An 11,746-nucleotide genomic window follows, 5' to 3' on the forward strand; every position below is an offset into this window, starting at 1 on the left:
GAGAGAGATAGAGAGTTAGAAACATCGATGAGAGAGAAACATCGATCAGCTGCCTCCTGCACATCCCCCACTGGGGATGTGCCCGCAACCCAGGTACATTCCCCGTTACCGGAATCGAACCCGGGACCCCTCAGTCCGCAGGCTGACGCTCTATCCACTGAGCCAAACCGGTTTCGGCAAGGACTTCATTTTCTTAGAGGAAAGTTTTACGTTTCCAAATTAAGAGGGCATTACAGAGATTTCCTATATACTCCCTGACCCCCCACATGTATACCCTCCCCTATTATCAATATCACTCACCAGAATGATATGCATTTCTAACCAGTGATGAACCTACATAGACATGTCATAATCATTCAAGGTCCATGGTTACCTTCTGGTTCACTCTTGATGTTAAATATTCCATGGGTTTAGACTAATGTATGTATAATGATTTTAGTCATTTTTTAAAAGAATTCCCTCTCCCCCATATGGAATGGCATACTGGAATATATGTTGATTACTGAACAAATTTCCATTGTCATTTTTCAGTGATCTTTTTTTTCTTTGACAGATTATTGTTAGTAGCATTACACTCTTGTTCTTCAATTTTGAACCACCAGAAACTGTTTCTAACAAAGGTTCAATTTCTGATGATTTTCACATACCTCACACACTCTGTAAATAATCTATTCAGGATCATTTCCTGACCACTTCTAAAATAATTGAGCAGTTTCCCCACAGAGGTGACTCTTAGATGATTAAAATTCGGTAAAGACCCTTTAACATTACCAAGATATTGCCAGATCTAATATAATCTGATTATGTAGTACACATACACAACTAGAACAAAGAACTCAATGATACCATAGATATTAAGTTGATCAGATTCTATTAAAATAGTATATTCAGTTCTAGGAAACATTTTAAAACACAGGTCAAGATTAATTTTTTAAAATTTTGGTTTTCCTAAGTAGAATCAATAAGATGGGAAGGAATGCTGACACGCATATGAGAACAAATTTCCTACATCATCTAGCAAAATTTTAATAATGTACCATTTGAAAATGACATGAGAAATACCAGTGTAATTATATTAAAGACTTTACTCCCCTAGAGACTTTTTAATATAATAGAATGGATAAGACATGTTAACAAATATAAATGCATGAGTAGATTTACTGCAAAAGTAACCTTAAAATAATTTCTCTCTCAGTCACTTCCTTTATACTCTAAGGCACTTTTAAAAAGTGTGGGAAGGAGCCAAAAACATGCAACAGAGAGAGAAAAAAAAAGCCTCTTCAATAAATGATGCTGGGAAAACTGGAAAGCCACATGCCAAAGAAAGAAACTAGACTGCTGTTTGTACTCACATGCAATAATTAACTCAAAATAGATCAAAGACCTAAATATAAGACCTGAAACAATAAATTACATTGACAAAAGCATAGACACTAAACTTATGGACCTTGGTGTTTGAGTGGATTTCATGAATTTGACCTCAAAGTCAAGGGAAATAAAAGCAAAAATAAGTGAATGGGACTATGTCAAACCAAACCATTTCTGCACAGAAAAAATAAAATCAACAAAATAAAAAGGCAACCAACCAAATGGGAGAAGGTATTTGCAAACAACAGCTCCCACAAGGGGTTAATATCTAAAATACATAAAATTCATACAAATCCTATATAATAAAGAGCTAATATGCTAATTAGACCAAACAGCAGAACAACTTTCCAGATGACCTTTTGGATGAAGCCGGGCTGTGAGGGCTGAAGCTGCCAGGGCTGTGAGGGCTGAGCCCTTTGCATAAATTTTGGCCATCAGGCATTTAGTCAACAATAAAAAGGCAAACAAACCAATCCACTTCTCCCAAATAGACATAAAAATGTCCAACAGATATATGAAAAGATGTCCAACTTCACTAGCTGTTGGGAAAATGCAAAGCAAAACTATTATGAGATACCACCTCACACATGTTAGAATGGGTGTTATCAATAAGACAATTAATAACAAGTGTTAGAGAGGCTGTGGAGAAAAGGGAGCCTCATTTACTGCTGGTGAGAATGTAAACTAGTACAGCCAATATGGCAAGCAGTATGGTGGTTCCTCAAAAAAACTAAGAAACGAGTTCTCATAGGACCCAGCAACCTCTCTTCTGGGCTCCCAAAAATTTGAAAACATTTATTCACAAAGATATATGCACCCCTATGTTCCTTACAGCATTATTCACAATGGCCAAGACATGGAAACAGTCAATGTCCTTTGATAGATGACTGGATAAAGATGTTGTGCTTATAGACAATGGAATACTGCTCAGCCACACACACACACACACACACACACACACACACACACACACAAATAAATACAGATAAAATGCTGCCATTTGCAACAACATGGATGGATTTGAGAAAAACATGTTAAGTGAAGTAAGTTAGACACAAAAAGTCAAGAACCATAAGATTTCACTCATATGTGGGATTCAAAGCTGAAAGCAACAATTGAACAAACAAGACAAATAAGACAAACAAAATCGACTAGACACAGAAAACAGTATGGCAGTTACCAGAGTGAAGGGGAGTTGGGTGTGGTAACAAAGTGTAAAGGTGGTCAAATATATGGTAACAAAAGAACATTTGACTTTGAGTGGTGAACACACAATACAAAATATAAATGGTGAATCATAGAATTGTACACTACATAAATATTTTTAATCAATGTCACTTCAATAAGTTTAAGCTTACAAAAGGAAAAGCTTTGGGGGCAGATTTTTATTTTATTTTAAAAATCATTTTTATTACTAATAAAACGGACTAGTACTTCTTTCCTAAATAAAAAATGCTTAACTAGTCAATGGCACATGTGGACAATCACAGCCTTCCGTATAGAGACAGTTGGCTATTTCAGCGAGTAGACAAAAGCCTGATGGCATTGAGCTGGGCGCATTCAGTTCCTTCTTCCAAATTCAACAGCCAGCTAAGTCATTCCTCCCCTCCTGCAGAAGAGTGAGTTGAGATGGCAGTGTGAAGCCAGAAGTGGTGTTCAACTTCTCTCTCCTCCATGGGAACAGAGGGAATAAGATACAAATTATCCACTAATGGGGTACCTTTGTATCTTCCTGACATCCTGTGGCAGGATGAAAACTCAGATTTCCTGCTGAGGGGATGTAGTGGACGGATGGCTCTGGCTGTTTTCCCTTCTGGATCCACCCCAGTGTTTGTGAGAGGCCATGCTTCCCACAGCTGATCCCACGGGCAGGGTGAGGTACTAATTCAGGCCCATTCTTGCAGGAAGCGGGACTTCTCCAATGGGCAACTTTGACTTCAGGACACCCATCAGCTTGGCCAAACACTTTCTTAGAATTGCTCTGTAGACTTCACCCAATGCTCCTCCCTCAACCTTCTCTTGTCACTGGTAGTAGACTTGTACCAAACCTGAAGTTTCTCCTCACCTTTTCTTTCAGTTTCTTTTTTGTTAAGGGGCAGTTTTTTAACTACCTTGAGTAGTTAACCATTGAATTGATAAGCCTAAACTGGAGACAGGGGGCTTATCAAATTGGAAATTTTAAAAGTATATGAGCTTCACCATTTCCAATGTGTGAGACACAATATAATATGGCACTGTAATATTAAAATAAAGTTAATCTTAGCTGTAGTAATAACAATCCCAAAATATTAGTGGCCAAACAATATGAAAGCTTATTTATCATTATTATAGAAATTGTTGAATTTGGTAGGCTGACCTAGGAGTCTGTTCCTCAGGTTGTAATTTATCATGGCTATCAGAAAGGATATCATGGATCATTTACTTGAATTAAGTGTGAATCAAAGTTTGAAGTTACTTCTCAAACTTTTCTATATTTAAAAATAGGTTGTAATCATTGAAATAAATTACCAGTTACTCCATAATTGTGAATATTTTAAGGGATTAAGAAGCATCATTTACTGAATAAAAAAGTCTGATACCAAAATCATAGTTGTCTATCAATAAATTGATTAAATCACTGCTATGCAATTAATTGAAAAAAATATAGCATTGCTCGTTATTATAAACATTCATTTAAAGTGTCCCAGAAATCTTTTTCTAATATTTATTTTTCTAAAAATATTATAAAATCAAATTTTTCTAAATCATGCTACCATTTTAATAGAAGAAAGTTTTTCCTCAAATAATATATTGTTTTATTTTAGATAAAATAAGTTCAAATTTACTTTATTTCACTTTGCTATCAAGTGAAAATTTTTGTTGAAACTACTTGATAAACATTAAAATGCATGTTCTTTTCTTTTCCTTATACTTCCAGTCAACCAGAAAGTTGGAAGTAATGTTTAATGAGAACATTATCCACTAAGCCATTTGGGCTCACATGGGGTACCTTTGTATCAGCTTTCAACTTTAGTTCATTTTCTGGCCATCTCATCTCTCATGGGCTATAACTTCCAGTCCATTATGAAGATTGCTTCTGCCCTTGCTGATCTTATACTCATTTATGTTATCCATGATTCAGCTTGGCTTAATTTTGCTAGCAAAATCTTGCAAGGAAAATTTTATAACTAGGGCCCAAATAGATATGCTTTGTGCAAGGATTACAATTCATTTCTAAATAAATAAATTACAATATTAAGAGATTGACCTACATAAGAAAATTAAAAGTCTGAAACTTCTGGCCTGAATAAAATATTTGAAAGTTGAGAGCCCATTAAGTAATCAATGTATTCATTCTTCACACTTCATCAATGTGAGAGTCAGAACAATTGATTTAACCTGGGAAAAAATGTTCATAGGTATCCGGAAAATTTTCTTCAATTAATTATGCCTCCCACTTTGAAAATGAAAATTACTAAAACTCCTGGGGTTGAAGAGGCTATACCAAAATGAAATCTTTATACACAATGGCCAAGGAGAAAGGAAGAATAAGTAACCAGAAAATACAAATAGGTCAAATGACAGTTTGGACAACATTTGGATTATTATTTAATTATTGTTTGATTACAAGAGGCCAGTGTGCCAATCTCATTAAAGATAATAGAGTGATGCATTTGAATCAGTATTGTTTTTGTCCTGGATTCAACTGATTTCATTAATATGTCACACAGAACAATCGGATGATCATTTAACTAATGAAGTATAAGAGACTCTTAGAACAAACACATTAGCATGACAGCACAGCATGTCAGGAAACACTCAGAAAATATTTCAGCATACATTTGCCTTTTGTAAATGACAAAGAAAATCTACTGCTTTATTCTTTTTTTTTCTTATCAAACAACTATCTGTGAGACTCCTATATGTTCCACCTTTTAAGAACTGTCTTAAGGAAGAACTATAACCAGTGACACAATGAGAATCATCTTCAAATTAGGACAGGAGAACAAATATAGTTAAAGAGGAATTAAGGCAGAAAGAGAGTAATTAATAAAAGAATACCTATCTGAGCTAAAATATTTCAAATGTTATGCCTTTATTTGTTAAATGTCAGTGTATTAAAAGCATTGGCAAATGCAAATGAAACCCTCAAACTTCTATCCATATTCTTTAGTGGGATGAGGCATGATGTGTACATTAAAGAGAAATAGTTTATTTGTGAGTTATAAAAATACTCATTAGAAAATTTAATGAAATGACCTATCATTAGCATTATTTCCTTAATGGAGTACTTTTATTTTTGAAAGCTATAAAAGGCACAACTTCATTATGTCTTAAAATAAGTATATTTATATTGATGAAAATTTAGCACATAGTGCTCTTTTACAATTTTTTTCCACACATAAGAAAATATTACTGTTTTGCATTTGGAAACTAGTGATATACAGTGATTTATAAACTCATTTGAGATGCTACTTTGCATACCATCTTGAAAACCACTTCTCTTTTAAAAAATTTTTTTACTTATTTCAGAGAGGAAGGAAGAGGAAGAGAGAGATAGAAACATCAATGATGAGAAAGAATCATTTATTGGCTGCCTCCTGCATACCCCACACTGGGGATCAAGCCCACAACCCAGCATGTACCCGTGAATTGAATTATGACCTTCTAGTTCATAGGTCGATGCTCAACCAACTGAATCACACTGGGTAGAACTATATTTTTAAATTTTATAAAATTACCTTTATTTTTCTAGCATCTTATCTTTCAGGGCACAAGTGTGGTGTGGTTGGAACGAAGGTGAAATTGTAACTATTGGAGTAGTATAAACTTATTTGTGTTAGTAGAGAGCATCTGTCAGTACACATTATTTAAACTTTACTCTTTTTTTTAACTTTTTGCTGACTCTATGATTCACTGTCAGACATCTCTGACCTGTTCTATTTGTCTTAAACTTTAACTTCACCAAAGAGCCTATCAGAAACAGCAGAGTATACCCTAATCTCTTTAACTTCCTTTAGAAATTATCTGTGAAAAATCCAGATGTCTTCCCAACTCCTATTTTCATAAATATTGCTCTATATACCATTTAACAGATTATTGCTACTCTGTTGATAGTGTGGAAAAAAAACTGAGGTTGAATTAAATGTTCTCAGGTAATTGTTCTAAAATACAATCACACACACACACACACACACACACACACACACACACACACACACAGGACAAAACACAGGCACTAGATTAATTTATAAAGACTAGCCTAGTCTACCTTAAGTGTCCTCAAAACACTTACATTAGCCTAAAGCTGGACAAAGTCATCTGACACAATGAGTATATTGTGTATTACTAGTTATGTACTCTCATGATTATGTGACTGATGGAAGCTATGGCTTGCTGCTATTGCCCAGCATCATGAGATAGTGTCTTACAGCATAGAAAAAGGACACATTTAAAAATTCAAAGTATGATTTCTACTAAATGCATATTGCTTTTGCACAATTATAAATTCAAAAAAATTATAGGACAGGGACCATCTATATTTACATTAATGCCTCAAGTTAGAGACTTATAGAGAAATCCACTTGGATTTCTGTTGTAGACCCTGATGATTTATGGGATTTGTGGCACTGGTTTGGCATGGTGTTTTAGTGGACATTGTTGAGACTCATCCTTCTGCTTGTGATTACAATGATAGAGACTTAAATTAATCCTGAATGAGACAAATTGAATGAATTTTTGTGACAGTCAATGTTCATCAGATTAATCAGAGGCACCAACAAAATGGCGTACTCAGAAAAATTCACCAGAAGCCTGGAAAGAAAATTGAGGTGGATATTGATAGGATAAAATTTATTATAAGTCTTTCATGTTTCTGCCTGACTTATGAAAAGAATAACTGATTGTCTTTGCTCCAGGGTATCTTCTCAAAGATGTTTGTATCACAAACAACTTTGGAAGACAGAGATCATGAGCAACTCTTTCCAGAAAACATAATAGTTTTGATTACAGCCTTGGAAAAGAGAGATAGAGATGCATGCCATTCTTTCTACAGGAATGGCATGCATGTTCACTGAACATTATTAAAAAGTTAGGATCACTAAGCTCAAGGTTTCTCTTCTGTAATAAAACCATCTCTTTGTTCAGGTTTCATCTGTCCTTCTCCATGTAACATTGTAGAAATTGTTACTTGTGGAATTTACACAAATTCTGGTACTATGGATACTGCTTTTGCTGTGAATAACAGACATGCTTTGTACTTGAGCCAGAAATCATAAGTATTCTACAGTATCAATGAATTGGTGGCAGGCTAATTTGTAAACTAGAAAGTATTATAAAAACTTAGACCCCTCTCATTCTTGACCAACAAAATATATTAAATTGAAATATCCTTTACAATAAAATCCTAATATGCTAAGTGTCCAGTCATCTAGTTGTCGTTCAACCAATCAAAGAGTAATATGCTAATGATATGCTAAGGCTACTCAACCGCTCACTATGATACGCACTGACCACTACGGGGCAGACGCTCAAAGCAAGATCTGCCCCCTGGTGGTCAGTGCACTCCCGCAGGGGGAGCGCCACTCAGCCAGAAGCCAGGCAGTCAGACATCCCCTGAGGGCTCCTGGACTGTGAGAGGGCTCAGGCTGGGCTGAAGGACCCCCCCCCGCCAGTGCACAAATTTTGTGCACTGGGCCTCTCGTATAACTAAATATAAAATATTGAACATATTCTGTAAGGAAATACCATAGTGTATCTTCATGTCCTTAAAAAAGTTCCTAAACAGGGCATGAAAAATTGACTATTAAAATATAAAATTGATAACTGCAATTCAATTAATTCTAAAGGCTTAATTTCATTAAGAAAATGCAGGATGGGCCTAATGAAAATTTCATGATTAGTATTGCCAGAGGTAGATGAAAAAACTCAAAGTAATTATTTTGGATTATGTCATAGAAATTGAAAGAAAACAGAACAGAAGTGATATATTTTTTTTAATATATTTTATTGATTTTCCACAGAGAGGAAGGGAGAGGGACAGAGAGTCAGAAACATCGATGAGAGAGAAACACTGATCAGCTGCCTCCTGAACACTTCTTCCCACAACCAAGGTACATGCCCTTGATCAGAATCGAACCTGGGACCCCTGAGTCCGCAGGCCAACGCTCCATCCGCTGAGCCAAACCAGCCAGGGCCAAAAGTGATATTATCTTCAGGAGAAGCAAATACAATATTTCCTAGGGGTAACCAACACCAAATTAGATACCAAATTTTCCACAAATCAATCTCAATCAATTATGGAACCAAAATTACATTATTTTAGCATTACTTTAGTAGAACTTGAAGTCATTTGGTCCTTATCCCTCTAAATATGTCCATTTGTAATTTTTAAGAACAGAGACATTTGCTTACATTATCATATAGTAATTTCCAAAATAAGGACATTAACATTCACCTAAAATGATGATCTATTTTGCAGACATCTTTTAGAATATTTCCCAGTTGTCCCAATAATATCCTCATGGTGTTATGAGACCATGAGACTTCGGTTCTTGACTTCATGAGGGAAAGATTTCAATCAAGAGACAAGAATTTATTGGCTTCAGAAAAAAATATACTTAGGACAGTGAAACAAGGAAGGGCATAGAAGAAGCAACAGGAGAGCCTAGGCGGGGCTACTTTGGTTCAATGAGAAGTCAGAGAAAAGGGGTCCTTGGAGACAGGTTCAGTGGGTTAGCCTGGGACCAGCTGTCATTGCCTATGGCTTCCCTGTTTGTAAGTCTTGTGGGGTCCCTTAGAGGGAAAAAGGTAAAAGAGAATGGCCTGGGCATGCTCCCCTGAGGGAGAGCATGCCCTGAGTCCTTCATCTTGAGTGTATGTATCTCTCTCTTGCAGGTAGAAATTGTAGGGGAAGTCTTAGGGGAGGGTCTCAATAGAATATTCATCAGCTTTCCCTGTGTGCTCTTTCAGGGTCGTGGTCTCCAGTGATTGGTTGACCCCAGGGCAACTACAGTCTTTCATTGTCTGTATTGACCATGCTGTTTTTGAATAATTCAGTCCATTATTTTATAAAATATCTACCATTTCTTCATGATTATATTAAATTGATGCATTTTTGGCAACACATGACAGAAGTGATATTGTGTTCTTTTTAGTGTATTATATTAGAAGCCCCTTGATAATGGTTTGTCTCAATATTGGATGTTAACTTTGATTTTGTGATTAATTTAGTTTATGCCAGTTTTCTAAGATTAATTTTTCCCTCTATGTCACTACTTTGCAGTGATACTTGGTGAATATGTATATGTGACTACTCATCAAACTTTTGCTCACTTCACTTTATATATCCACTGATGATTCTTATGTAATTTTTCTAGTCATCTTTCAACTCAAACATTTCTTCTACATTTATAAATTGTCATTAATTATGAAAAGTTTTTCCTTCAAATATTTAATCTAACTGATATTTTAAAAAACTTTCTCATATTTGTATTGTGGCTTCACATTATCTTTGACACCTTTCATAATATGCTGGTTTACTAAGATTGTGGTTGAAAAGGGACCACATGTTAACTTGACTAACTCAGGGAAGACCTGCATGGCTACCTTTCAAGCTCAGAGACTAAGTAACCACAAAAGATGGTCTGAAATTAAAACTTATTTAATTAAAAGCAGTTTATGGTGGTTTGTCATGTCCTAGACCAGTATATTTCCTGACAAAGGTCAATGTTTACCTTAACTGACTCTGTCTGACTTTTTGCATCTATAATAACATATCTTTGGAATGTCAAAGTAATTTTCTCTTTCCCGGACCCCTCAAAACACAGGCCCTGCTCTGCAGAGACCACAAACCTCCCAATGTTATTGAGCTCATTGTTGACTGTTAACTATCCTGCACCCACCTAAGTAAAAGAAGTATGTATCTATCATTTTACTTTTTATCCATTCGAAGAGGCTTCCCTATTTTTCTTTCTCCTGCCTCCCTAATATATCACCAATGGATTTCATGTAACCACTTATGTATCCTCTTTTAATTGTAATGTGTAAAATAAGGAGCAAAATGGCCATTGTCCAGAGCAATATCTCAATCCATTGAGATTTTCCTTCCCAGCAATTGTCGACAGTTTTAGCTCAAATAAACTCACAAAAATTCTTCACAGGTTTGAATGTTTCTTATTTGACAAGATCCTAAAAACTATGCTCTTTTACAATTTTAATGTACATTTGTATTTATGTTTTCTAATAAAAGAAAAAAATAATCAAACTTTCTCAACCATGATCTAAAGAGTCCATTCTGGGAAAAAAAAATCAGTTTTAGAGTGTTATGAAATATCTCTCTAGTTTTCTTTCAAAGTTGTTGGAGACTACCTATCGTCTTCACTAGCAGAGAAGAGTAGAAAAAATTATGGTCGTTTTAAAATCAAGGGCTGAGTCAGCCTTGGGTGTGGTTTTCCAGAGCCGCTGGAAACTTGGGACCTTGGAGTTTACTGAATCAAATGATAAAAACTTATACCTAGGTATCTTGAAGTGACATAATACTGAATCAAATGAGATCTGAGTGTGCCTCGTACAAAACCTAGAGGACAGAATTTAATCTGTTGGTTGATTATGTCTTGCATTTTTGAAGTTTATTCTTAAAAATGCTACTGATTGAGAAATGAAGCTGTTAAGGCTGCGTTGCAAGATTTCCAACAGCCTATTAATATAATTTCTGATTCCTCTTATGCTTTGGGCCTAGTAAGTATAATTGAAACTGCCCGGTTGAAATGGCTTAGTGACCAAAATTTATTCTTACTGTTTAAGCAGGTTCAGCAGATTGTGCAGCAGAGAAAATACCCTTTTTATATCACTCACATCAGGGCTCACAGCGTATTACCTGGCCCATTAACTAAGGGAAATGCACATGCTGATCAATTGGTTGCTTTATTAAAAGAGGCCTCAGATCTCATCAGCTTTTACATCAGCCTGCTAAAATGTTGTCCAAACAATTCTCAATATCTCTACAAAAAGCAAAACAGATTATCAAGGAATGTCCCACTTGCATGTTACATCTACCTCAAGGGCCTAACACAGGAGTGCACCCTAGAGGTTTGCTAAGGGACCATATCTGGCAAATGGATGTAACACATTATACTCCTTTTGGACGTCTTGGGGCGTTACACGTCTCTGTAGATACCTTTTCAAAAGTCCTATGGGCTACTGCATCTACAGGAGAAACAGCAAAACAGGTTGTTAATCATTGCCTAACTGCTTTTGCCGTCATGGGAATTCCAAAGATTATTAAAACCGATAATGGACCTGCTTATACAAGCTGTCAATTCCAGAAATTTTGTAAAAGGTGGAAAATTCAGCACATTACGGGAATACCATATAATTCCCAAGGACAGGCCATTATTGA

General features: G+C 35.6%; 1 long non-coding RNA gene across 1 annotated transcript; it reads right to left on the reverse strand.

The window, feature by feature from the left end:
• Positions 1-1,386: 1,386 nt before the first annotated feature.
• Positions 1,387-10,938, reverse strand: LOC106727388. The gene is made up of 3 exons (XR_001363569.1): positions 10,856-10,938; positions 3,725-3,732; positions 1,387-1,397 (listed from the first exon to the last, which is right to left on the reverse strand). It is a non-coding gene; the product is annotated as an uncharacterized LOC106727388 (long non-coding RNA).
• Between the last annotated feature and the right edge of the window lie 808 nt (positions 10,939-11,746).

This window comes from Myotis brandtii, unplaced genomic scaffold (genome assembly GCF_000412655.1).
Source record: "Myotis brandtii unplaced genomic scaffold, ASM41265v1 scaffold42, whole genome shotgun sequence".
Lineage (NCBI taxonomy): Eukaryota > Metazoa > Chordata > Mammalia > Chiroptera > Vespertilionidae > Myotis > Myotis brandtii.